The sequence below is a fragment of the Pelodiscus sinensis genome, chromosome 1, assembly GCF_052426305.1.
Source record: "Pelodiscus sinensis isolate ZL-2025 chromosome 1, ASM5242630v1, whole genome shotgun sequence".
NCBI classification, from domain to species: domain Eukaryota; kingdom Metazoa; phylum Chordata; order Testudines; family Trionychidae; genus Pelodiscus; species Pelodiscus sinensis.
Window position 1 is genome coordinate 130,349,179 of NC_143052.1, and position 27,767 is coordinate 130,376,945.

Sequence of the window (27,767 nt, forward strand, 5' to 3'; positions counted from 1 at the left end):
GGTTTCCTCAGGAAGTCGGTGGTGTCTCAAGGATAGCTGGGAGTACAGGTAGCATAGGGTCTGAGGAGACAGTCAATATAGCCAGATAATCCTGCTATAAGTGCTTCAATGTCTGAGATGATGGGTCATCCGGGATTTCCAGGTTTGTGGATCTTGGGTAGCAGACAGAAAACTCCTGGCCGGGGATTTGGGGACGTTGGTCCAGAACTCAGGACCAAATCTACACTAACAAGGCCCTCCCCTCCGCCAAACACACACACACACACACACACACACACCACACCACTCCACACCATACCACACACCCTCTAGAAAGTTCTCCTTAAGAAATGGATAACTTGTTGCTTGATCAGGAGGTTAGGATGGAAATAAGCAGCTTCATGCTGTACTAATAAGTTTTCAAAAGTGACTTAAAATTAGGTCAGTCTAATTTGTGGCTGATACTATGTTCTTTGACAACTATGAACTCATAATGATGTCAGTTTCATGTTCAAACATGCCACATTAAGCAGCGTATTGCTTTCCTGAGAGCCTCTTTCAGCCTTCCTTTGTGCAAAACACTGCTGCCAGATTCTTAGCTCACACTAAGCTGACTCAGGCATGCCACCCCAGTTTCGAGGGAGTTGCACTGGCTTCCTGTCAAATATTGCATTGAGGTTTGTTTGTTTGTTTTTTAGTAATGTTTTACTGACTTAAAGAGTTTAAAATCTGTGACTTTATCTAGGTTAAAGACTGTTTATAAGCCTCATCTTGATTAGAGGACAGCCAAACCTAAACAGCTAGTCCAGAGCACCTAGGAAGCAGGTGTTCCTAAATGTTTTAAAGACAATTATGGCCTGATCTCAGAAGTCCTGAATGAGTTTTGAAGGCACACACTATCGCATAGGATTTGGTCCTTAAATAGGTGCAAACAGTTGATTCTATACTGTTTTAAAACCTAAAAAAAAAACCCAACAAATTAAGTTTTTCTATATTGTTTTGGACACAGAGCTTGCCAATGGTTTTGTAAAGTACTGAGGGCCCTTTTTCTGGTACACTTAATGTTTTGTGAAGCTGTAAGCAGTGTTCCCGCTAAGATTTTCCATCCATGAGCAGAGGGAGTTTTGTTGCATGCACCACTATTGAGGTCTTGTGCACTTGTTCGGATGTGTGCCTTCGTGGCACCCAAGCTATTAACAAATATCTTGTATATATATATATTTTAAAATGTTATGGAAGAAAGAATACTAAAACAAGGGATAATTAGCAAGGTGCAGGATTTTAAATGTTTTTATATGAAGTCACAAAGAAAATTAAAACAGCAAAATTTTCAGTAGCCAACTTCCTTGGTTTATAGCCCTCTCCCAGACCCTCCCCCAACTGGACTAGATGATCGCTAGGGTCCCTTATTGTAAAACCTGCTGGGACTCTGAGCTGAGGTGACAAGAAGTTATTTAAAAGATACAGGCAATATAAACTTTCCTCAATTAACATATGCATTTAAATTCTGTCTCTTCAGGATTGTCTTGTAAGCTATATGTTTGCAAACTCCATTCATATAAGCCAGTGGTCTCCAACCTTTTTACACCCAAGATCACTTTTTAAATCTCAGAACAGGTGAAGATCTACCGCCCCGCCCCTTCCTTGAAGCCCTGCCACTTCCTTGAAGCTCCACCCTCTCTATTCTCCTCCTGTCCATCACTTGCTATCCCCAGCCCTTACTTACTCTGATAAACAGTTTATTTTTAAATTATGCGATACATAAAATTAAAATCAGGTGTTTATAGTTATGAAATAAATGGTCTTTTTTTATTTATGCTATTTAAATCTAAAATGAAGCATTTATAATTATACATTTTGTGGGGACAGAGTTCTGTGGCTAGGGGCAGGGGAGAGGGAACAGGGTGCTGGGAGGGCAGAGGACAGGGTTCTGCAGCTGGGGACAGGGTTCAGGGAGTGGGGACGGGAATAGGGACAGAGTTCTGTAGCTGGGGACAGAAGATTGGGGACAGAGTTCAGGTAGTGGGGACAGAGTTCTGTGGCTGGGGCCAGGGGAGTGGGGACAGCGTTCTGTGGCTGGGGAGTGGGGGCTAGGGAGTGGGGTGCCAGTGGAGGCTGAGAGTCCCCTGCATCTCCCTCCTCCCAGGATTCTCCCCTCCCCCCAGGGAAACCAACCCCCACACTGTGCAGGGAAGCCCGCGCATGCCTGCCCAGGGGGCCGACCCCCCCCCACCCGCGCAGGGAAACCCCGCGCGCATGCATGCCCCAGGGCCAACCAGTGCAGGGAAGCCTCACGTGCACGCACGCGCCTCCCCAGGGGGCCGACCCCCCCAGCGCAGGGAAGCGCCACGCGCGCTTGTCCAGGGACTGACCCTGCCCCGCACAGGGAAGCTCCGCGCGCACGCCTGCCCCGGGGCCAACTCATGCGTGCATGCGCGTGCCGGGAAACCCCCTGCGTGCCTCCCGCGGGGCTGACTCACCCCTCCTTGAGGTAAGTAGTGGGGCTTCTCGGGGGTGGGAGAGAAATGGGGGCGGGGCAGACAGGATGCCTCGCGAGCGACTGGTTGAGGCCTCGCGATCGACCAGTAGCTCGCGATCTACCTGTTGGTGACCACGGATATAAGCTAATCACACGAACATTAGGAATCTTAGTTTACAATAATTACCAAAACATTATATCTAATTTCCTTTTAACAGCTATTCCATGTGTTAGATTGTGCTTTACATGTATTTTGATATATGATAGGAGGAACAAGTTTAGCATACTTGTCTACTTGAAAATCCAAGGAGAAGAAAGGGGAGAATTACAAATAAAGATTATCGTAAGCTGTCTGAAAGCTACTTTGGTCTGGGCAGGTACTCGGGGGCACCAAGGCTGACTTTTCTGTTACTCGGTTGTATTACGCCACACTAAAACAAGTCTACTACCCCCAAACAAATGAATAGACAATTAAATTTAAAAAGTAAACAAATTACAAACTAACAAATCAGCTACATAAAACAGAAGTTTGGGGTGAGGGGACAAGGAGAAGATTGTCCCCTCGCTCCCACCTTCTGTTCTATGTAGCTGATTCTTTAGTTTGTAATTTGTTTACTTTTTTTATTGTATCTTTCTGTTATATAATGGTCATGCCAATTCACTTTCAGAATATGATCTGAAAAGTGGGTCTGCCCCACGAAAGCTCATCACCTAATAAACTATCTTGTTAGTCTTTAGAGTGCTACATGCCTGCATTTTTTGTTTTGCCAAGATCAGACTAACACAACTACCTCTCTGTTACTTTTCATCATAAACTAAAATACTGAGAAGCTTATATATGTATTGGACATCCTGCCCACTCACACAAGCAGAAGAGAGCACAGACAAGGCTTAACAAAAAAAAAATATATATATGTAGGATACATTTTCTAACCTGAGGAACAAGCCAACGAAACTGGGGAAAAAGTTGCTTGTGCTGACGACCTTCTTCCCCCTACCCCAAAAGCTGTAACCCTGAGATTGATAAGGCTACATGCTGTTTCTTCTGTACTACATTCTATTCTATTTAAACAAATGTTTTAAAAAATGCAACTGACTACTAGGGATTCTCAGATGAACTATTTCAATATAGGAGAGGCTCACAGGCATGAGAGGAAATAGACTGAATAGATAGGAGAAAGTGAAAATGACTTCAGCATGCTATCAATGTACAGAGCAACCACAAAAAATGTGTAGTAATCGTAGGTGTTACTTCACAGCAATTGAACCTCAGATTTTTTTTTTAAACTGGAGGGTGTCCCTTTAAATAGGTATCCCTGCACAAGAGAAGTGTTGCAGAATAATCAATAATTCGCGTCATGTTAGTTGTGGGTGCTAATTCTGGGCTCTATGCATGCTAGAAGCTCTCCATTTCCTCCAGGCACAAACAGTGGATTACAACAGCAGTTAAAGATGCTACATGATGGAAATGAGGTGATATTACAGATGTTACAAGGTAGAAAAAGGTAGGGAAACAATGTGTGAAGTAGAAATGTTAAAATACAAAAATGAATGTAAATGTACAAACACTGAAATTTTAAGCAGTTAAGCATTTACATGTGGGGGTGAGGGGATGGGGGAGGTATGCAAAGCTGGTGCTCATGGGGAGCTGGCTTTTAAGCTGATTCCCGATTCCCCAGGGCTGGCCTTACCATGAGGCGAACAGAGGCGGCCGCCTCAGGTGCCAGACTGTGGGAGGGCACCACTAGGACCAGAGTGTAGAAAATTTTGTCTGCTGATAGTGCAGCAAGGAAGCACGGGGGTGTCATTTGAACTCCCCGCCTCAGGTGCCAAAATGTTGTGGGCCAGCCCTGTGCTTCCTCTCCTCCTCTGTAGGAGGCAGAAGCACAGCAAAACTTTTAAGCCAGCTCCCACCTGCCTTCCCTCATCTCCCCCACTGCTTCTGATACAGAGGCAGCAGTAGAGGGGGGACGGAGCAGGAGGTTGTGTTACTGTGAGGGTTAACCGATGAGCCCAGGCTCATCCCTACAGCAAAGATTTTTGTAGATGAAAGTGCAGGGAAAACCCTAATCTTTTCCCACCCTGTCTACTGTAACTGGTCATTCCTTTGGGGAAGGAGGAAGAGCAATGGAGTGGCTTAACGAACACTGTATTTAAGCTGAACAAAGTTTCAAATCTTTAGAATCTCTTTTCATTATGATGTATAAAATGACAGCCTGAAATGCTGTGGGTTTCCCCCATTAAAATAAATGTTTTATTGTCTTTGATTTCCTGAAAGATATGGATAAAGTCACAGACTTGTGATGCCACAAATACCAACCAAATACACCCAGTTAGTATGCCGGGCCTTGCAATATAAGCTATCCAGTTTCTAATTTATTGTCTCGTGACCTGCCTGTAACTTGCAGTATAGGCAGGATCTTACCCAGGGCTCCTGAAGAACAGCCACACCAAGTCAGACTAAAGGCTCATTGTAGTCCAGCATCATGTCTTCCAGAAGTGGCCAATGCCAAGTGCCCCAGTGGAAACGGACAGAACTAGTAATCAAGAGATCGCTCTCTGTCGCCCATTCCCAGCTTTTGGAAGAGGCTAGGGACAGCACCCCAGCCCATGCTGACAAAACCACTGGTTAGGGATTTTAGTATGACTTCATTACAAATAGATTGTGTAATAGGGTGCCTTAACTCTCCGATTTCAGCAGCATGGACGCAGTCTCTTCTTTACTCTTTCATCACTACCAGACTATACACACCTATTCACCCTGAAGTAGAACATGTTTTCTAATGAACAGAAAGTCAGGATCTATTAGGGAAAACAATTTCCTTTAGAGGAAGGCTTAAAATATAAAATGCATGAAAAATCACAAATAAAGATGGAGCTATCCTGGTGATAGAGCAGAGCGCAGTACAATTCTATTTTGAACTTACGAGGTAAGAAAGATTCAGAAAAGTGAGGAAATGGAAATCCTTAGACTCTAAGCTACTAAAAACATAAGAGTTACAGAAGGTGCGCATACCACTTAACAAGGAAAGGAAGCAGGAAGGCAAGGGGGAAAACATTATGCTAAATGACAACATCCAAGCCAAATATAAAGAGAAGGATTGGAGCTTAACTTCATTCACAAGTTTAATTCTTATGCCTACGTTTGCCCGCACATTCTCAACCAACCAACGAAGGTGCTAATGGTTCTTGATGTCTGTTTAGAATCTGGTGTTGATCATTTTCCTTTCCAAGTGCTAATAGTTCTTATCAGTCTCTTGTAACTATTTAGACTTTAAGATGCTACTAGACTATTTGTTGTTTTTTAAGTTTTAACATCAAAAGGGTTATTCCTGATAAGTGAGTATGCATCAGAAAATGGAAATCCAAACCCAGCAGAGCAAATAGAAAGGAGCATAATTAAACCATGACAGGTGAAATGGAAGTACAGTAAACTTCCGATAATCCGGCACCTTTAGGACCTAGGGGGTGCCGGATTATCAGATATGCCAGACTATCAGAAGGGGGGGCTATGAGGTGTCTGGAGTGGGGTGGGAGGGGATGCCACCCCAGACCCCTCATAGCCCCCCCTTACGATAGTCAGGCTCTGCCCCAGGAGTCCCTGATTCAGCCGCTGCTGGTCAGTTTCAGCAACGGCTGAATCCCGACGCCTGGCGCAAAGCAGCTGGGGTGCTGCCGGGTTGGTCCCGTAGTGCCGCCCCTCGGGGCTGCGGGACCAACCTGGCAGGACCCCAGCTGCTCTGTCCCAGGGGTCCCCAAGTCAGCCGCTGCTGAAACAGATCAGCAGCTGATTCCAGGAAGCCCAGGGCAGAGCAGCTCTGCCCCGGGCTTCCTGGAATCAGCCGCTGATCTGTTTCAGCAGCAGCTGAATCGGGGACCCCTGGGACAGAGCAGCTGGGGTCCTGCCAGGTTGGTCCCGCAGCCCCGAGGGGCAGCGCTACCAGACCAACCCGGCAGCACCCCAACTGCTCTGCTCCCGGCTTCCCCGATTCAGTTTCAGCTGGTCAGTTTCAGCAGCAGCTGAATGGGGGAAGCCTGTCCAGCTGCCCCAGCACTTCCGGGTTCCTGATGGTGCCGGACCAACAGGAGTCCCGGAGCATTGAACTAATGGAGTTTTACTGTATAGGGGACCAAAAAGTTAAAGATATAAAAACACTGGCATGAAATTATTTAGGTATACAAAGTAAAGAAAGATTAGAGACTCAACAATTACACAAGGCAGCAGTTAAGGACAACAACAGTATTGCTGAGAAAGTGCGTAATTGTTTTTAAACAAGTTTTTTAAACTACGGCAGACAATGGGGGGAAAAAATCCTGAAAATAGTAGGCTCAAGGTAGGTTAGATGAACTGTCAGACATCAAGGTGTTAAAACAAATGGATTAACTGGTTGTAAAAGTCACCAAATCTACAATCTACATCTAAGAGTTATGGGGGAAAACTAAAGAATGAAGTAATTGAGCTGAGAAACACTCTCCCCTTAAAATTAGGTACACTTCAGAAGGACTGGAGATAACATGTCATATTTACGTTTGTAAATGTACGAAAAGTAATCCAGAGAAGTAAATCAGCGAGCCCTAATTCAGTACCAAGTAAACTAGCTGAAACACCAGTAAGTAGAATCATAGAACATTTAGAGGAACATGGTAAGACAGGAACAAATCAAAACCGCTTTGGCAAAGGAAAACTCTGTCCCTTTCACACATTAGATTTTGAGTATGTCAAAAAGTATTTAAAAGAACTGTGACAGGATTTATTTGGACTTTCCAAAAAAGTATGACAGATTCCTTCTATAGCCTTTTGACAGAGGCTCTAAGTATCCAAGTAATGGATCTTCAGGGGGTAGCCGAGTTAGTCTATAAAGTGCTACCAGACCATTTGCTTGCTGTTTAAGTAATGGATGAAAAGGTAAAATAATCTTTACCAGAGATTAAAGACTAAGATAGACAAATAGTTAACTTCGCAAAAATGCTAACAGTATATTTATATACTTCTATATATTTATTTTGATTTCTGCCCAGAAGCAATGTCAGAATCACATGGATGGACAGCAAGGTTCAACATTATAGCACTGTCTCATTCTCAGATCTGAATTGCTGTTTTATGAGTGCTTCATGCCTTGTACTCTCAAGCAGCTGGAGTTACCTAAGGGGAAGGGGAAGAGGGGACAGGGAGGTGCCACTTTTATTCAAAAAAGCCCTACAACTGGGAGAACTACCTGAGAGGAGATGTGTGGAGAGGTGTGGAGAATGGACGCTGCTTCTATTTGCAGGCGCACTCACTGATGAGTAATAGAGAGGTAGCCATGTTAGTCTGATCTTGCTATAACAAAAGGAAAAACAACGTAGCACTTTAAAGACTAACAAGATCGTTTAATAGGTGATGAGCTTTTGTGGGCCAGACCCACTTCCACTGATGAGGCAGCCCCACTGCTAGGGCTGGCTGAGAAGAAGGTGCCACTTCTAAAGGCAGTGACTGCAGCTAGAGCTGCCCAAGACAGAGTAGGACTCTCACAGTCAACTCTCCTTCTGCCTCCTGACCTCCCTGCTGACTCCCCCCACTCCTATTCCCCCCACCAAGCCCACCAGCTTACCTTTTCCCACCTTCTCTGTCTACACAGCCAGGACTCACAAGGAGGTAGCTAATTTGTGCAGGCATACTGCAAGGCTGCACTAATGAGGTGGGCAGGTCATAATTTCGTCCTGTACAGCTGCTCAGCCACACACTTTACAGGAAACTATGTTCCTAACAGAAGTAGATAAATGGGTAGTATGATGACAGATTAAAGTCAATGTTTATGAGAGCAAGGTAATGCATGCTGGAAGAAATAATTTGAATGACCAGTTTCTAAATTAGCTGTGGCCGCTTGTGCAAAAGAGATCCAGACATCATTGTAGAACTGCTCAATGAAAAAGGTCTGCTCAAGTGCAGTAGCACTCAAACAAAATACTAAGATTTAACACTGAAAATATTATGCCACTATATTATCTACAGTCTACTAGCACCTTAAAGACTAACAAAACATGTAGATGGTATCATGAGCTTTCATGGGCACAACCCACTTCTTCAAATGACAGGAGTATGAGAAGTCCAGATCCAAGAAGGGTGCTGATTGCCACCCCATGTGTAACCACTGAAATTTTCAGCAGTTATACAGTTACTTAATTACATGCATTTTAACATCCCTAATCATTGGCATAGCCTCACCTGGAATACTATGTTTAGAACCACACACACACACACACTATCGACTATATAGGGAGTCGGGGAGAGGGGAGGGGGAGATGAGACAGAGCCCAGAACTCAAAACAGTTCTATAGTGTGAGTGTGCATGTGTAACTGTCTGCCTCTAACCATGTTAGTCTATATGGAGAGACACCGAGAAGAAGAGTCATTTCAAGTATGGAAAGGCTGCTATATGAAGAGAGACTAAAAAGACTGATAACATTAAGTTTGCAAGGAGACAGATTATAGGAAAACGAAACAAAGAATGGTATGGACACGGTAAAGTCAATCATTCCGATTTACCTATTCTCAAAATGCAGGGACACAGGGAGATTGGCTTTTCATTTTCATTCCACACATTTAAATTTGGTAGCAAAGAAAAACTTATAGGTGTCCTCTCTGCAATGGCGTTTCTTGCATATTCTTCTCTAGCATCAGATGCTGGCCACACTCACAAATAAGATACTAAATTAGATGGACATGGTCCAGCCCAGCAATTTCTGCATTTCTGCCTATTGAATCATAAACACCATTTCCTGACTATTCCTTTGAGACCTCATCACAAAGTACTGTCTGAATCTAGGCCCAACCCATCTCAACTTAAGAAATGTGAAGAGAACACAGCCAGAGAGGATTGGTCTGTAGGACTGTTTTTAAAAAGTAGTTGACAGGAAACTTTATTATTGTTTATTTAATGTTTTATCCCTAAGATCTATTTAAACATGTTCTATTTATATAGCACTACTTCAAAATACTGCAACAAGCTTTACATATGGTAAAGAGGAAAAGCCAGTGATTTTAACTAAGGCAGTGAAACAGAAATTCATCCTTGTGTAAACTATTTGTAATTTCTTAACTCATGAGAGACCAAGAAATTTTAAATGGATTATAGAAACCTTCAAACTGGAAAGCAACCAGTTTAAACCAGTCTTGGTATGTAGTGACCAGTAACAGTTGCCATTACACAGCTTTTGAGATGGATATGGAAGAGGAATTTGTTGATTCAGTCTCATGTCTAGCACGTGGGTCTGGCCCACGAAAGCTCATCATCTAATAAACCATCTTGTTAGTCTTTAAAGTGCTACATTGTCCTGCATTTTGCTTCCACAACCATAACTAATGGCTGTCTCACCACAGAAGCAAGCATTGAATAGGTATGGAGTGGGGGAAACCTTTTATGCCTTAACAGTCCCTCCAGGACAGACTAGTGACAAAGTGGGACAGGCTGTCAGCTGGTGTAATTTGGTGTAGCTCAGTGGTCACCAATCAGTAGATAGGGATCTACTGACAGATGTTGGAGCCTTTGACAGGTGATCCTCACTGATTTGGCCAGGAGCCTATCAAGTGCTGGCTCTTCATCTGCCTCTCTAAGCATTACCCTGCTGCTCCTGCCCTCTGCCTTGGAGCCGCCCCCCAGTCCCAGGAGCCTCCTGCTTGCTATGCAGGGCATAGGAAGAAGAGGAGGGGGTGCTGATGTCAGTGTGCCCCTCCTCTCACCCTGTACACCATCTCCGCAGAGCAGGGGGCAGAGAACAGATGGAGAGAGTTTGCTGGCTGCTTTTGGGAGTGGTGCAGGGCTAGGGCACGAGTGAGTCTGTCTTAGCCCCCTGCACCACCACCCAGCAGCCACTTGTGGTAAGCAGTGTCCAGCTGGAGCTCACATCCCAAAACCTGGCCCCAGTCCTGAATCCCTCTGCACCCCAGACCACTGCTCTAGCTGTGAGTCCTCCCTGCACCCAAAGTCCCTCCCAGAGCCTGCACCCTCAACCGCCTCCTGAACCTCAACTCCCTACCCCAGGCTCAGCTCAGAATCCCTCCCAGACTCCAAATCCTTTAGCCCAAGATCAGAGTTTGCATCTCTTTCCCCCGAACCCCAGTCCTCTGCCCCTAGTCTGATAAGAGTGAGCGAGGATGGGAGAGAGGCCTTGGAAAAGGGGCAAGAAGGAAGCAGGGAAAGGGTATTTGGGTTTGAAATGGGTCCCGGATGGCATTTAAATTCAAAAAGTAATCTCATGCTTAAAAAAGTTGGAGACCTCTGGTGTAGCTGCACTGAAATTAATGAAGCCATATTAATTCTCAGTTGAAGATCTTGCCCACTGATCTTTTGGTCAAAGCAGATTGGCCGGGGTCAGAACAGAGGCGGACAGATAATGATTGAGGAATATTTATTTTAATGGCTAGAAAAGTTTTATACTTTCTATATTTTGCTTATAAGGCATCGAGCACTATTTTTCTGTTTTGTGGATCTATGTTGAAGCTGCCATTTCTTCTTATGTTTGTACCTCACTCAGAGTGAAGTCTAATATAAAAAGATTATATAAATAAATAAATAAATGGCAGGGAGACCTGTAGAAACTAGTACAACTATCGCTGTGCTTGCTGTGACTAAGAGCAGTACTCTCCTAGATTGGACATATTTTGAAGCACTTCCAGTCATTAGGCACATATACTGTACCACTTGAAAGTTGGAGTCATTTTAAGAGCAACATTTCTCTTCTATCTACACTTACCACATATTTATATTCTGTGAAGAGATAAACATCCAAGGATAAATGAAGAAGAGGGAGACGGGCATGGGTAAACTGGACATTCATCAGGGAATCATTAGTGAAGACTGACAGATGCACCATAGAAGGGGGATTTATAGATGATACTTCTTTACAGGTGCCTGAGAGCAAGTTATTTGTGGCTTCCTGTCCTTGGGCCTTAAATAAGTAGAGGCCTCTCCAGATGATGAAGAGGTAGGCTATTTTTATGGTGTAGCATTTGAAATGCAATTAATCTGTTGGGTGCCTAAGTTTTACTGTTTAAAATTATAATACAAGGCCAGGAAAAATATACCTTTCCCAAAGAGCAATCACATATCCCAATTCCACATGCAGGATTTTAAGCATGTCTATCACGATGATTTCAATTAAACTAGGATTATAAAGTTACAAAACTGTATGCTCTTAAAAAGAATTCCCCCTGAAATAAAGTGTTAGTATTAAGTTTTTCTTACAGGGGATTTTCTACTTGGACTTGTAGTATTTCCAATACTGATCCTATCAGAAACTGTATTTTCCTATACTTCCTAAAACATTATTGGACTACATCTGTGACTACCATAAATTAATTGCAAAATGCCTATGTTAAAACACCATACCAAAATTGGGTTTTGGAGGGAGGTAATGCAATCTTACTGGATATCTACTAGCACAAAACTACACATCAGAATGAAAATACCTGTCTTATTACCAGCTTAGAACCCCACTTCCTACAGCTTAAAGGAACAATGCCCAGATGTATTACAACACTTCCAAGCATTCCATTTTAATAGCTTTGTCCACCAGGTTTCACTCTACTTTTCCTCTTTTCTTTTCCATGTTAGAAAAAAGAAACAGTGCAGGAAAAGATGCATAATGATCTATCTTCTTACATCTTTCCCTCTTCTTCCTCTAAATTATGTTCCCCACGTGTTCTCTCTCCATAGTTCCCTCCTTATTTCATCCCAGTTATCCTAAGCAGCAGCAGCAAAGCCAATTGATCTTATTTTCCCCAGCTTTGCTGCTACCCACCTGGTTGCAGACAACCACAGAGGAAACTGGCAAGATAGCTCCCAATGAAGTTAGGCAGCACTCTGAGCAGCAGAGTCATTGAAGCTCAGTCAGTCCGAAGGCACAGAAAGATAGTAAGGCAGACACTTGGTTTGTGCGTGCAAGGTGATCTACACAATAATAATGGCTAGGCAACTTTTTTTATTTGTAAAGGGCAGATGTGTTCTGTTTTAGCAATGCAGACATTTCATACCCCCCTCAGTCAGATATTGCCATGCAGACTGTTTGGACAAAAATCGTTAAGCGTACTGGCTTACTACACCATTAAATAAAGCTTGAAAAGGACTTGCCATTAACTTTTTTGTCCCTTAAAAGGCAGACGTCATTAATAGCTCATAACATTGTTAGAGAAACAAAATCCCTGAACTACTCCTGGCTTTTCTATGGGTTTCTTCTCAACAAAAGCAGCAGATAGAATGTCACTGTGCATTTCCACATACCAGAATAGGTCACACCTGCACAAGGCTGTCAAATCATACTACTTTAGTTCACAGAGTAAAAGATTTAAAGGCTCCACAGAGTAAAAGATTTAAAGGCTCCTCAAGTTTGACTCACAAAAAAAAAAAGCCACTGGGTTATTATGTTAGCCCCAAAACATGTGTTTTGCTTAATCAGGACAACACTTCCTCTCACCCACAATTCAATGATGTGTGTTAATATTTTCAAAGTGCCTGCTACTCTACAGAATGAATAACTGATTTGCCATTTTCCTTATGTTATTCTGGATTTGATCTTTGGATTTATCTGGAACTTACACTGGGCATGTCTAAACTACATCCCTCTTTTGCAAGAGGGATGTAAATTAGACAGATTGAAATTGCAAATGAAGCCGGAATTTGAATTTCCCATGCTTCATTTGCATAATGGTAGTCGCACGTTCTTTCAAAAACAGGTATTTTAAAAGTGAAACTGCCATCTAGACACAGTTCTTTCCAAAGAAAAAACCTCTCTTTACATGATCTTTCAACCTCATTTTTTGAGGAGTACAGGATCTTTCGAAAAAGGATTTTTCTTTCAAAAGAACATGCAGCTGCCATTATGCAAATGAAGCATGTGAAATTCAAATCCCGGCTTTATTTGCAATTTCAATCTGTGAAATTTGCATCCCTCTTTCGAAAGAGGGATGCAGTCTAGACATAGCCCTAATGTGAAACCTCTGCGCAAAGACTGGACATCTATATTTTCTCTTAAGTGTTTTTTCCCAGGAAAGCTAGAAGGGAGTAATTATTGTCCTTTTAAATTGAGTTCCCATTTATACTATTTGCTCTAGATATTTTATGTGCAAGATACCTCCAATTTTCACGCAACTCTTCCAAAGAGGGCATTTATGTACAGATGAGTAACATTCCTACCACCACAAAATGAGGATTTTGAAGGGAGGGAGCACAAGTCAGATCTAACTTTCTTCTCCAAACTAATTTAGTAATCAGATAAGAGGCTGGAAGCCTCAAAAATATTAGATCGTTACAAAAATCAAAACAAGCAATGAACATGTTGCACTTTTCTTCAAAAATATTCCGGAAGGCACCATATGTTTTTCCAACTCTGTCATCAAAAGGTATGGGGACTGTTGCAAGGCAAAGTTTTAAAATTCTGGGTCTTAAGAAAAAGTGACAGCAGCACAATAACTAAGAAGGTTTAACAACGTAACTATCAAGATGTGGTGAAACAAGGAAGTGAGGTGGTATTTTTGAGAAGTGAAAAGCAGCAAGCATAAATGGGTGTTCCTGGACAATCCCTTCTTGGTCTGGTTCCTCTATAAATAAGAAAGCAGACATTGAGCATGGAAGACCAAAATTCAACACAAAGTGGAAGCTATTCAGTTGACTTTCAAGAACCTGCCTGACTGTAGAGATATCAACTGAGATAAAGTAAATGTAAGCTGTTTTTAAAATGTTGGCATTACTGCACTTTAACAAGAGTAACAGGACAATATTAGGATACTGTTGTTTCACTGGCCATGTTCTTCTGCTCTCAGAAGTATTTATTTCTAATTTACTTGTCTATTGGTTGCTATGTTATGGTGTAAGACAGTGGTCACCAACCAGTAGATCGGGTTCTACTGGTAGATCTTGGAGCCTTTGACAGGTGATCCAGAGAGTTCTGGCCAGGCCTCCAGCCTGATAAAAGTGAGTGAGGATAGGGGAGGGAGGGGCAAGGGTATTTGGGTTTGAGGTAGATCCTGGATTATAATTAAATTCAAAAAGTGAACTCATGCTTAAAAAGGTTGGAGACCCCTGATGTAAGGTAAGGCAAACAAAATATCAACTTTTAAAATCAAGTGTACCTGCTAGTCTTTTTTTAGCAATTGGCTTCATTTAATTCAAAAGGTGGAAAGAGGATGACTAAAGTATCATTAAGCACATACATCTACAGCGCGTCTCCGCTATAAGTCTCCCCAGTATACATCCGTTCCGCACTAAACTCGTTAACGCTTGTAGGAACTGATGAGTTATAAGTTCTCCCATTTCCCGCTCTTAAGTTGCACAAAAAAAACCCCAATTTGCACAAATAGAAGTCAGCTGTGGGGAAAAAATTACCCACTTGAAGTTTTTTCGCTATAAGTCCAAGTTTTTTGGAACGTGTCTTGAGCTTATAGCAAAGATGGTCTGTACTTTTAATAGAACTATTTCTATAGTTTACTGATTTATCTGTATAAAATCTGAATTGGACTGTATTAGATTTTATATAGTACCTTTCATGTATTCCAAATAGCATTACAGTCAAACTGGATAAACATTAACCATGCCACCGAAGTCATAACATGCTTTTAAACAGTTCTCTCACTCAGCCTTCAGAATTAGAACCTGTTTTAACAGGCAAGAGAGCAAGTTAGTCACAACAGTCAGATTTATCCTAGATGGTTAAAATGTAGCAGGGGAGTCATCAGCTTCTTATATACAGACACCAAGAGCCATGGAGGACCTTAACATCTTATCTGACATGATGTACTATATTTGCTCACAACCCTACCTCTCCCCCACACGTACTATACTTCAATATCTTCACTGTCCAGAAACCAAATCCTGGCATGAAACAGAAGCCTTTCAAACTGATCAGTCCATAAATAAAAAGCCATTAGCAGTAGGATATTGTTTCATATTCCAGTAATTAATAGTGATTTAGCCTTAAACTAGCCTTACTAAAGAAACCAAAGGGAAAAAAAAAAGAAAAAATGAAGTACAGAATCAAATTTATCAGGAACAAAGGGAGGGGGAAGAAGCGGCCTACAAATTCTCTCCTATTTTAAGAGCAACATCTATGCTATCCATGCAGAGCCAAAGCTTTCTAATCCAGCAGGCTGAATACATATTAGTCATTCAAACTCAAGAATGTGTGCATAAAAGGAATTTCATTCAATTAGTCTCTGTTGTCCTCGTCATTTGATGCTCTCTACAAAAGTTCTCAGTCTCATGTTGCTACCATTTAGCACAAGTCAATTTTTTGCCTCCCATCCCCACTAAATACTATAAAATATTGAAGATAAATATGCAAGCACATTTAAATGGAAGACTATATGTGCAGAAACCCATACATCTATAATTTAGTCACTAAACAGCCCCCTTGCACTGCACAGAGCAAAATGAAATACAGTACAATTGAACTAATTCTCAATAGATTGACCTTAACATTAAGAGAATTTGACAAGCAGTTTAGGGCTGAAATTTGAGCTTACTTAAAATAGTTACTGTTTTATGTAGCATGTCTTCCATACTCTGTTATGTTATCATTCAATATTTTAAAATAAGATTTATCTAGAAAAACTATAACTATTATACAAGAGGAGAAAGTACAGATCAATTGCTAAATGTAAAAAGAAAAAGTAGTCCGCCCTTTAACATGAAATATTAACAACAAAAGACTGTGAAAACACATTTGACAGTGTTTGTGTATAGGGGGCTTAATCAAGTTACTGAGAAAGTATCATCAAAACCGTAACTTCCCAATCTGTAATTATTCTAATATTGTAACTTGAGAGGTGTTTAAAAAGTTTGCTGAAAATGAATGGCTCCTGTTGTGTCAAATAAGGGTTCAGATTTAACCATGTTTTCCTCAGCTAAACCACCCTGATTGCCAATTAGACATATTTAAGGACCATAAATGCCACAGCTAACTATTCAGTTGGTTCACACAGAGCAAGAGAACAGAAATCAGAAGAACTGCAATGTGTGGAACTGGAAAGATGGAAGGTAGGTAACAAAAATAAGAAAGGATCATTCCGCATCTCTCACTGCACCTCAAAAATTGTAAAAGGTACAGCCACCCATTGCAGTGACACAGCAAACCTAGCAGAGGTGGCAAAGTTCTTTTACTTTCTCCTCCCTTCTTTGCTAGCCTGACCAATTATTTCTCTTAGTTTCTAAATCTGCAAGAGCATTTCAGAGGAACACAAAATGGAAAGAAGCCAATCTTCTCAGGCCCAGTTCTGAGTAGGTCAGTCTTGGCTCAGCAGCAGACCACAGAGTGCAGCAGGAGACCACAGAGTGCAGCAGGAGACACAAGGCCTTGTCCCCCTCTTTGATGCCAACTTGCTTCTGGCATGGAGGAAAAATAACTTACTGGTGGCCAACAAGGAGATGCTGGCAGCTGCCAATAAGCCATATCTCTGAGTAAAGTAAGATGCTCTGACTAAACACCAGAAATTTAAAAAGCATGGAGCCAAACATACTTGTTGCTTCTTCTTTAGATAGTAAATTAAGGTACTAGACAGCCCAGAAGACTGGCGCCTATCCGGGATACAGCACAGTCAGCCATAGTGGGAGCGTCCCTAGCCAAGCCGTGTGCTTGAACTCAGCAATATTGATGGCAGAGAAGGCAGTTCAAATTCCAGGCCAGTTTCTCCACTATGTTGCACCAGTTGTATCGTACTAACATTACTGAAATTAATGGAGCAGCCCTATTATATAACTGATGTTACAGACTAGAGAATTTGGTTCTTCAAGTAAATACTCGAAACAAGAGAGAAACCACTCATTCATAGCTCAGATAGATGGCAATGACTTCCAACCATTATCAGCCTCTATCAGGGTTGAAATTAGGGATGTTAAATTTAGTTTAATCAACTAGTCGATTAGTCAATAAGCAGTAGAGCCACTGCGGGGCTAGCTCCTAGTCCCACTGGGGCTCTGCCTTTTAAATTTATTAAGAGCTGGCAGGCTCTTAATACGATTTAAAGACTAAAGCGCAGCGGGAGGGGAGGGGGGGACACTTAATGCAAGCCAGGATTGCTGATTCCCGGCACATGCCCAGTCCTCACTACCCCCCCCCCCAGAGATGGCACCGGGGGGGGGGGGAACTGGCTTTTAAGCCGGCTCCTGCTCCCCCACTCCCTTGCTGCCACTGATAGAAGCAGCAAGGGGTGGGGAGAGTGACTAGTTGAGCGACTAGTCTCTTACATCTCTAGTTGAAGCCAGGGTTGGACCCAAGAAGCTATCAAAGTGTCACCAACAGCCACATCTTTTAACCCCAATTTTTATTCACGCAGGTTCATTATGCAGAATTTTCATGCCTTATGTGTGTTAGGCCAACAATTGATAGTCAAGAAAAATGATTTTGCCAGCTCCTGATGATGTTTTCTCAGAGTATTTCTCTTTGTAGAACTCTAGGAATGCAAAGAAACTTTTTAATATTTGCATATTCCACACAAGCCACTTTCTCAAATATATTAAATGCATTCCAGACGTCTTGGGAAAGGGAGAAAAAGGATCTTCTCCTCTAATACACATAGACATGTTACTTCCTAGACAAATGTCTAGAAAACCAGGACTTTGTAATATTTTTTAATAACCACACACAGCCTGGCAACGCCCAACAAAATAGAAACAAGGATTCAAAAGATTTTTAATAAAAACTGGAAAGATATGAGCTGAGGATGTTAAAGAGTATTCTACTACTCGATAAACCTAGGCTTATTGGGTAGTCAAATCAACTACTCACATTTCTTCCCTCTCCCCCCCTTCCCACCTCTGATATAGAGGCAGCAAGGAGGGAGAAAACAGGAGCCAGTGTTGGGGAGAACCAGCTTAAAAGCCCCCTGCGCTGCTGCCTCTATCAGAAGCAGGGCCGTGAAACAGCCCCCGTCTGCAGCCAGCCTCTGGGATCCCCCCCTGCACACAGGGGCTGCTGCCAGCTGGGCAAGCAGCCCTGCTCAGTCCTGGCTCACACTGGGACCAAGCCCCACTGTGGCTCTGCAATTTAAAAGGCAGTAGGAGCCTGGTATCCTGCCTCACCCCCGGCACATTAAGAGGCTCGTGAGACAGAACACAGGTTTTTTCAGTGTGGAATAGGGGAAGGTATATATACACAAATTCTGACACGCGCACACTCTACCCACCCACTGGTCCAATTTCCACATAGAAGAATACAGAGAGAATTCAGATAGTCACCTACATGGAATTTACTGGTTCCTACATGGGCATTTGCACAAAGGCATATGATTTAGTCCAATGTCATTGCTGGACAAGATGAGTCTCAGGTTTGTTTGCTTTTTAAGTAGTCAAAATTAATTATTTCGCAGGAAAAAAAAAAGTTACGTTCTATATCTCCTTGTAGAAGAGGAAACTGTAGATCTCACCTACCTTAAAATCAAAAGGTGCACTGACAGCCTGGTACTTATGACTCAAAGGTGATCTGTCTCCCTCAGAAATGCACTTATTTTCACTTGCCTTACTTAATTTCTCTCTATTCTGGGGCTAGTTGCTCCCTCACTTATGAAATTTTCAAGTACCACAACAACTAATAAAACCAGCTACACAAGCTAGTAACCAAGGAAGAGAACACTGAACCTGTACAGCTGGTGTGATTTGGGTGTGCCCTAGCAATTTCCATGCACTCTCATGTGACTTGTCCACTCGAGAGAGTCAGCATTCAGGGCAATGCCCATGATTTCTTACTGGTTAGCAGAGCACCAGGCAATAATGGAGTGAAAACTGGTCCTCCCTGCCTCCGTTTCCTTGTGAGCATCACTGGAGTAATGAATGCAATCACAAAATGTAGTAAGGGCACATCACTTACCGCTCTTTTCCAAATGTAGCATGGGGATGCATAGGACTGAATATACACACAGAAATCATTTAACAGAATTCCAGGAATAAAACTCTAATGGTACAACAAGCTGTGCCTGGGCAGACCCTCCTACAATCAAGTCCTAGAGCGCATCTCAGGATCAGAACATAGGTAAGGAAATCATCCACTTCTTTTGCCACAGAATTTACATGGAACCTGAGATAAGGAAGCCAATTCTCACCTTGAGTCTGAGGTACCAGCAAGTCACCACAGCCACAATCACGCAGGTCAGTATCCTGCCTTAATAGCCATAGACAACAACTTTTCACTTGTCAACATCAGGTTTTTCCTTGCTTGAACACAGGATTTTGCCTTACTGATGCTATAGGAGCCTGAAAATTAGCTTATTAGCTCGACAGTACATATGAGTCATAATAAGGTTTCCAGAGATCCTAAAGTGACCCTACATTAGCTCTCCTAAGCCTTAGCAGAACTGAATTCTTTAGACTGATCTCAGATCAAAAAAGGCTCTTGGTTACACCAGTGAAAATCCAGTAGCTTTGTTTGGCTCTGTTCACCTTGTGTACCATCAGTTTTTGCTGGTAGAAACAGAAGCCTAGGACTCTCGTGGCAGAAAGTCTGTTTGGTGCTGGAGTTTGCAACGGGACATAGCAACTAACACCACAGTTCCACACATGAGCCTGTGACTGGAAGTGACTAGAAAGTGTAGTGTGTTGGCTGGACATCCAGTGTGCCAAACCTTTTTAGTACATCCCGACAGCTTCCAACAGCAGGGCTTCTATGGAAAATTAAAATGGCTTTCTAACAAAGTCCAGTGCCCTTGGTGGGGCAGGCATCCCTGACAGTGTGCACTTTACACAAACAAAGAAGAATCAAGCCCATTTACTTTCATAGTTACTCTGATGCAACTAAGGATTGATTTTGTCCTAGTACAGGCAGTCCCCGACTTACGTTGATCCGACTTATGTTGGATCCACACTTACGAACGGGGCTCTCTCGCCCCAGAGCTCGCAGGCAGCGGTCCCGCCACCTCGACCTCCGGGGCGAGAAAAGCTGCTCCCGGTGTCTCTGGTCTCTGCTGGAGACGGTCCCCAGCAGACCAGGGGCACCGGGGCGGGGTCCCGCGCTTCTGAGCTTTGCTCTGGCAAAGCCGCAGCGGCGGCGGCTTTGCTCCCAGTGCCCCTGGTCTGCTGGGGACCGTCTCCAGCAGGCCAGAGACACCGGGAGCAAAGCCGCAGCGGCGGCGGGGTCCCGCGCCTTTGAGGCTTTGCCAGAGCAAAGCCTCAGAGGCGCAGCACCCCGCTGCGGCTTTGCTACCCGTGTCCCTGGTCTGCTGGGGGGGGAGGGGCGCAGCTAGTGTGCCCCCCCCCCCCCCAGCAGACCAGGCTTTTGTTGTGGACCCTGGGGCAGAGCAGCTGGGGCGCTGCCGGTTGGTCCCGCAGCGCCGCTCTGGGCACTACTGGACCAACCCAGCAGCACCCCAGCTGCTCTGCCCCGGCGTCCCCAAGTCAGCCGCTGCTGAAACTGACCAGCGCTGACTACAGGAAGCCCGAGGCAGAGTTGCTCTGCCCCGGGCTTCCTGGAATCAGCCGCTGATCAGTTTCAGCAGCAGCTGACTTGGGGACGCTTGGGGTTCTTAAGTTGAATCTGTATGTAAGTCAGAACTGGCGGTCAGTTTCAGCAGCTGCTGAATCTGGACGCCAGTTCCGACTTACATACAGATTCAACTTAAGAACAAACCTACAGTCCCTATCTTGTACGTAACCCGGGGAATGCCTGTACTTCCATTTAGATCACTGAAATAGAAAACTGGACCCAGCAGAGTTTTGAAAGAGTGATCTAAATAGGGAGTAAAGTAATGGGATTTGTAGAACCCTTGCACAGCCTGTTTAGACATTAGAACATTTAATATCAACTCCCATGCCACCACGCCCCCCAAAATCCTGCCGCTGTCACCTTGAACTTACACTTCCTATTAGATTACTTCTTTTTAAATACAGCAAAAGACACACTATCGGGGTATGTGCAAGTGCTACTGTAATAGGAAGCTTACTGCATAGAGTATATTCAACCTCTTGCAAATTCTATTTTTGTATAGGATGTCCTGCTAACACCACCAACAAGCATATCTGGTTATTGCAGGATCTCTTTGGGAATAATATATCTTTAACAATTTTCTCCAGTTTCAAAAAATTGAAAAAAAGAGGTTCATCCTCCTTCCTACCTCACACTAAAAAAGAACCCTATTTGCTTTTTAAACATATACACTTCCCTCATACTTCACCTCAGGAATAGAGCTTTGAATGCTCCAATTTCAAGCGAGCCAGCAAGGTGAACGCCACACAAAGAAATTAATCCTGAACATTTCTCCAATCTCCCCCAAAATACACCCCTTAAATATCCAACTCCTCTTTGTTCAGCTGTGACTTGATAAGTTCTTGTGTTCACCAAACCACATGCAGACAGGAGAAACACACACTTTTAAAAAGTAAGATCACAAAACAAATCAGAGAACCTGAACCAAAGCATGCTTTCAGTGAGGAACAGATCAAAATACCTCCAGCAAGTTTAAAGTGTGTATATATTTATACTATATTGTATATAAACACTGAACATTTGAGCAAAAGTTAGCCATAGCTCAAGCAGTAAAATGTGCTAGGGATGTCACTTTCATCTGGAAAGGTGGGAAAAGATGACGAGAAAGAGAGGGGCAAGAGTACACATGTATAATCAATTTGAACTGCAATCATTGTAGAAAAAATATATTACGATTTTTAACAGCTCCGCACCCTTCATCTTAGATGCAGTTTACATTGCTGATCAGCTTAAGCAATAGACTTGTCACATACACACATCAACATGTGCTGAATAAGGTGAGGGTGTTTCCTCCTCTCATAACTTCTTAAAACATTCAGAAAAAAATTCCAAGGAGGGCTTGAAGTAATATAAGACACAGATCAATCTTTTTTTTATTGCTATATTTAAAATGGAATCAAGCTAACATTTCACAGGTAATTTTTTTTGGATTCTACATCAACCCTCCATTTTGTTGGCTTGCTTAGTTAAAATATCTAGTAAAGTTCAAGGCAGTACTTACAAACATTTTGAAAGTTTTGGATAGTACTTTGAGGATTTTAAAAAAATGTTTTTATTGTTCTAAATACTTAAATATTTGAAATTATGAATTCAAATGACTATTTACTAAATCTAAACGGTCAGATGCACTTATTGTTCCTAGAAGTAAAAATAAACACAAAAAGTCAGAAAATTTCCAAACCATCTGCTGAAGTTTGTTTTATTTAATACACATTAATGTAAACAAACTACCTGATGTTTTGCTTGTTCTTAAAATCATGCTTTTTCTAGCCTCATACAAAGGAAACCCTGTTTTTCTCTCTCTCTGTCCCTTCTCCTTTAAAATTTGGTATTTAAGACAGGTGGCTATGTACTTTTTCCAAAGGTGAACCGAAAAACAAACCAAACCACATACAACCACAAAACAGCTTGCTGTGTTGAAGAGAATCAAAAATGCTCAGCAGTTAGGCTCTGTGGGTTTTTTTTTTTTAAATGTCTAAAAAGTGTACCACACTGCCAGCTCATCTGTCCACTCCCCCCTTTTCCACCCCATATGAGGTGGGGAAAGGGACTGTACACTAGTCAGGGCCAAATAAACAACCTGCCAATAAAAATGAGGGGGGAGGAATAAAAGGATTGGGTGGGAAGATGAGAAGAGAGCATAGATTATTATCATATGCCCATCAGTACTAGCAGCTTCCACCACCTTCCCCTCACCCCCAATTCATTTAACTGCTATCTCCCTCTGCTCCTGGGGCCTACACACTGAAACACACAGACAACCACCACCAAAAGGACACAAGCCAAGGCAGCTACAAAGCAGAACACTGGGGAAAGAGGAACAACCCACCCGGGGGTTTTAAAGACTGTTTGCAAAGAGATCAACTCGTAGCTTCAGCCCACCTTAGAGTCGTGTCCCTATCGTAATAGGGGTGACCCTTGTGGTGAGCAGCTCCCCCTAGGAACATGGGGAGAGGACACCCCAACCCTGTTGCCAACCCCCTTCCTTCCTCTACTTTGCTTTCAACAGTTACCCCCCCCCCCCGCTCCACCTCCACCCGCGCGCTTGTTTCCTGGAGAAGGAATAAAAGTTACCACCAGCTTCTTTGCTGCTGGAGTTGCTGCCAGACCCAACTTTCTCTGCTTCCAGCCGCTGGAAAGCGCCAGGCTCCTCTTCTTCTTTAAAACTTTATTCTGATCTATTTAAAAGGGGAAGGGGGGGGTGGAGAGAGAAAGGAAACGTGGGGAGTTTTTCTCTCCCCCCCAAGCTAGCTTCCAAAACTGAAGGGGGGAGGGAAAGGAAAGTTAAAAAGGTTCCAAAAGGACCCACACAATTACTAATAAATGGCTAGAACAAACAGACACAAGGAGGAGGAGAGAGGGAGGGAGGGAGGGAGTTTTGCTGGTCAGTAAACTTCAAGCTGCTGGGATGAGGTCATTGATGTAAAAATAAAGAGATGGCGTCATTTGAAACCAATCCCAGTGAATGAACTCAGCCTGAGGGAGAGACGAAAGGAGCGGGGAGGGGGGGGCGGGGGGAAGAGGAGCAGGGCAAGGAGACAGCGGCAGCCACCGCTGGCAAAGCAGTTCCTACTCTGCTCTCTGCAGTAGCTCCAGCCCCCCACTCCGGCTGCGTCCTCCCCCTCAGCACATGCTTGCACTGCACCTAATGCTCCCCACAGTGGTGTCACGCCTGGCGTGTCTGGCTCGTCTCTCTCGCCTTGAAAGGGGGCGGGACTCCCCGTTCTTCCCCTCGCACTCGTGTTTGAATACTTTGTGTCTGAGGCAGCCCCTGGGAGGAGCCTGCAGAGCGGCGGGTGCAATGAGGCAGCTATTCAAATGAGCCGCTGCTGCCCTCCCTCCCTGCCTCTTTTCCCGCCTCCTCCCCCTCCTTGTCTTCTGCTCTCCCCCCCCCTACTGCCTCCCCCCCCCCCTTCTCCCTCTTACTGTATCCTTCACCAGCATCCTCCTTCTCCCTTTCCTGCCTTCTCCTTCACAGGCCAATTTAACCCAATCCTGGAAAGTCTCAGCCAGGCCATGTCTCCACAAGGGAAGTTTACCACCACCAGCAGCAGCTCCAGCTCAACTGGACACTTAGCACCCTTAGGGTGGGTCTACACTGCAGGGCTGAACTCACTAAGCAAATTGAGCTACAGCAATTGCAGAGCTTATTTTGAAATTTCAAAATAGGAAGCATCTCCAAAACACTTATTTTGAGATAGAGCACTCTTCTTCTGACTTCCCTCATTCCTCATGCAATGAGGGTTACAGGAGTCAGCGTAAGAAGTCCTCCAGCTTGACAGTATTTCAACACCATTTCAAAATAACTGCCTACTGTGTAGATGCGGACTAAATTATTTTGGAATAGTGCTAGTTATTTCAAAATAGTATTGCAATGTAGACGTACCCTTATATGCTCACAATACCTCTGTAAGGCAGAGCAATGCTATCAAGCCCATCATACAGATGAGGAACAGAAACTTATAGGGTATGTCTACACTTAAAATGCTGCTGCAGCTGTGGTACTGAAGCACTTTAGTGTGGACACTATCTATCCTGATGGGAGGGGTTGTCCTGTCCGCCTAGGTAATCCATGATCCCAAGAGACAGTAGCTAGGGTGATGGAACAATTCCTCTGTTGACCTACTGTTCATAAATGTATCTACACCAGTGTTTCTTCAACTTTTTAAGACCAAGGAACACCAAACAATAATTTTTTTAATGAGGAACACCAAGGATTTTTTGTTGAGGGGGAAAAAAGGGGAGTGGGGGAAAATTATTGAGCAAAAAAAAAGTCGCCTGCCCCTTTAAGAGTGGCCATTTTGAACTCTGCTGTTCTCCACGGCACACCTCTGACTGATCTACACTGTGGGTAAGGTTGATATAGCTACATCTCTCCAGACATTTCACACCCTGGAGCAGACCTGCACAACTCGGAAAGCGGCGAGGGCCATATTACTCCAAAGAAAACAGCTGCAGGCTGCAAGTAGGGTTGCCAGATGGTCTCCCAAAAAATACCGAACATGCGGGCTAAAAATTTTTGTCGAGCAAAAAAAAAAAGCGTGTCGGGCATACAAAAAAACCCCGCGCTGCCTGGCTTCAGCACACAACCGCAGGAGGCGCCACCAGGCTTCCGTCCAGTACCCAGCCGGAAATTCAAAAAATACCGGACATTGCACATGTCCAATATTTTCTGAATTTTTTTACGGTGCAGAGAGTGCAAATACCGGACTGTCCAGAAGAAAACTGGACACCTGGCAACCCTAGCCGCAAGGGTAGGTTGGGGGGGGAGGTGATATTTTATTAAGAATTTTTCAATTAAATCAGGCCTGCACAACATACGGCTCCCAATGCCCTTACCCTCTCCTCTCCCAGCATCACCCTGTCCCTCCTCCCACAGACACCTCCCCTCCTGCCCTTTTCCTCATTGTCTCCACTTGGCCCCCTGGCATTTGTCTCTCCTGCACCCTGCCCCTTGGTGCCTTCCCCTTTCTCTTGACCTGCCCCCCTCCCTCAGCACAAACCCCTTCCCCTCCCCTACGTGGCTTCTGCCTTCCAATTTGCGGAGCTGCCGGAGCCTTTTTTAATCGCCGGCCGTAACATCATGACGCCACATCACGCCAGGGTCCTGGTGTCTGCCTGCGTCCCGCCCTCTGGCTTGCGCCCTGCCTCCTTGCGCTGGAGCTGCATGCAGGCAGCCCGGCAGCACTCTGCTCCTGTGCCTGGCCGGCGGATCAGATGAGGCCGCGTCGTCCGTAGTCGTCACGGGCCGCATAGTGAGCCCCTACCGGCCACATGCAGCCCGTGGGCTGGATGTTGTGCAGGCCTGCCCTGGAGAGACCAATGTAAGTTCTTAGTGGAGACCAGCTCTGAGTTATTTGCTCAGGTCATACATGAAGTCAAAGGTGGAGCAAGGATTTTAGTCCAGCACCCGCCAAGTCCTAACCAGTACCCTAACTATGTGGCTACATTCAGGAACTCTAGACAACATGGTGTAGATATTGGTTCGATGGGACTAATCATGGAGTAAAGTATAACTAAGCATGAACAAGGATCAAGCCCTAAAAGGGGAAATTTTCTGTTCCCTCCCTTTTCTGTCCAGTCTTTACAGTTTTTACTTGTAATTGTTTTACTGTGGTCCCAAACTTATGGTACCCTGCACCCTGTGCTAGATAAACGATAACTAATCATAATTGTCCTACCTGGCAATAGTTATTTTCAATTACTTTTCAAAAATTGTACTTAACAATTTAAAATGATAACACATTGAATCATAAGCAAAAGAGTAAAACAGCCATATTGTGAAGACTCCAGGCCCTTCAGATGACTTCCCAGTAGAGCACCTTGGCTACGTCTACATTGGCAAGATTTTGCACAAAAGTGGCTGCTTTTGCGCAAAATCTTGCCACCTGTCTACACTGGCCGCAAGTACTTGCGCAAGAACACTGACATTCTAATGTATAAAATCAGTGCTTCTTGCGCAAATACTCTGACGCTCCCGCTCAGGGACAAGCCCTCTTGCACAAGACGCCAGTGTAGACAAGCAACATCAATTTCTTGCGCAAGAAAGCCCGATGTTTAAAATGGCCATCGGAGCTTTATTGCGCAAGAGAGCATCTACACTGGCATGGATGCTCTTGTGCAAAAGCGCATCTTTTGCGCAAAGGCACATGCCAGTGTAGACGCTCTCTTACTCAAATACTCTAATGCAAAAACTCTTGCGTTAAAGAGTATTTGCGCAAAATCTTGCCAATATAGACGTAGCCCCTTGTGGCTGTGAGGATTCCTTTTGCCTTCATTGCAAGATCAGTGCCCAGATCTTAGAAATACTTTTGTTTAAAGAAAAACTCTTTATTTAAAACAACAGCAGCAATAAAAACCCTGAGGGAAAGACATTGAAAGTTAAGCTGGAACATCTTGTTATACTTTTTATATCACACAAAGTAACTATACATTACACCTCTGTTACAACAACAGATGCAAAACCTTAACTTCCAGGCTCTGCTATGATGATCAACCCTCCCCTCTCTCCCGCCCAGCCCCCAAAACACCTTCAAGGTCCAAGGGTCACACACATACCTATCAGCCCATGTGGTGTACCTCATTCAGTGCACTACATGCCCCAGTAACAACTATGAAACCAAACAATCACTATGTTCTCAAAGTTAACTCATACAGAAAAATGATAAAAGATAAAACACCATATAATCCATGGGTGGACACTCCATATCTGACTTCTTAGCACTCATTATCAAAGGAAACCTGTGCCACAGAGTCAATAGACAAACCTGTGAACTTAAATTCATTACTATACACAAAAAATCACAGTCTTAATACAGATACTGGCTTATTACAACAATTTGTAACCTATTAACTCTCCTCTGTCCTA

General features: G+C 43.7%; 1 protein-coding gene across 4 annotated transcripts in view; it reads right to left on the reverse strand.

Moving 5' to 3' along the window:
- Window positions 1-24,102, reverse strand: part of DUSP16 (dual specificity phosphatase 16) — an 89,078-nt gene extending 64,976 nt beyond the window's left edge. The window contains exons 1-2 of one of the 4 annotated variants that reach the window (XM_075901127.2): window positions 23,973-23,991; window positions 23,474-23,577 (exon numbers count right to left, since the gene is read on the reverse strand). The gene's annotated coding sequence lies outside the window, so the exon portion shown is untranslated. Of the gene's footprint in view, window positions 1-23,473 lie in introns of all 4 variants that reach the window. The other 3 variants (XM_075901136.2, XM_075901133.2, XM_075901123.2) reach the window with 3 other exon arrangements.
- Between the last annotated feature and the right edge of the window lie 3,665 nt (window positions 24,103-27,767).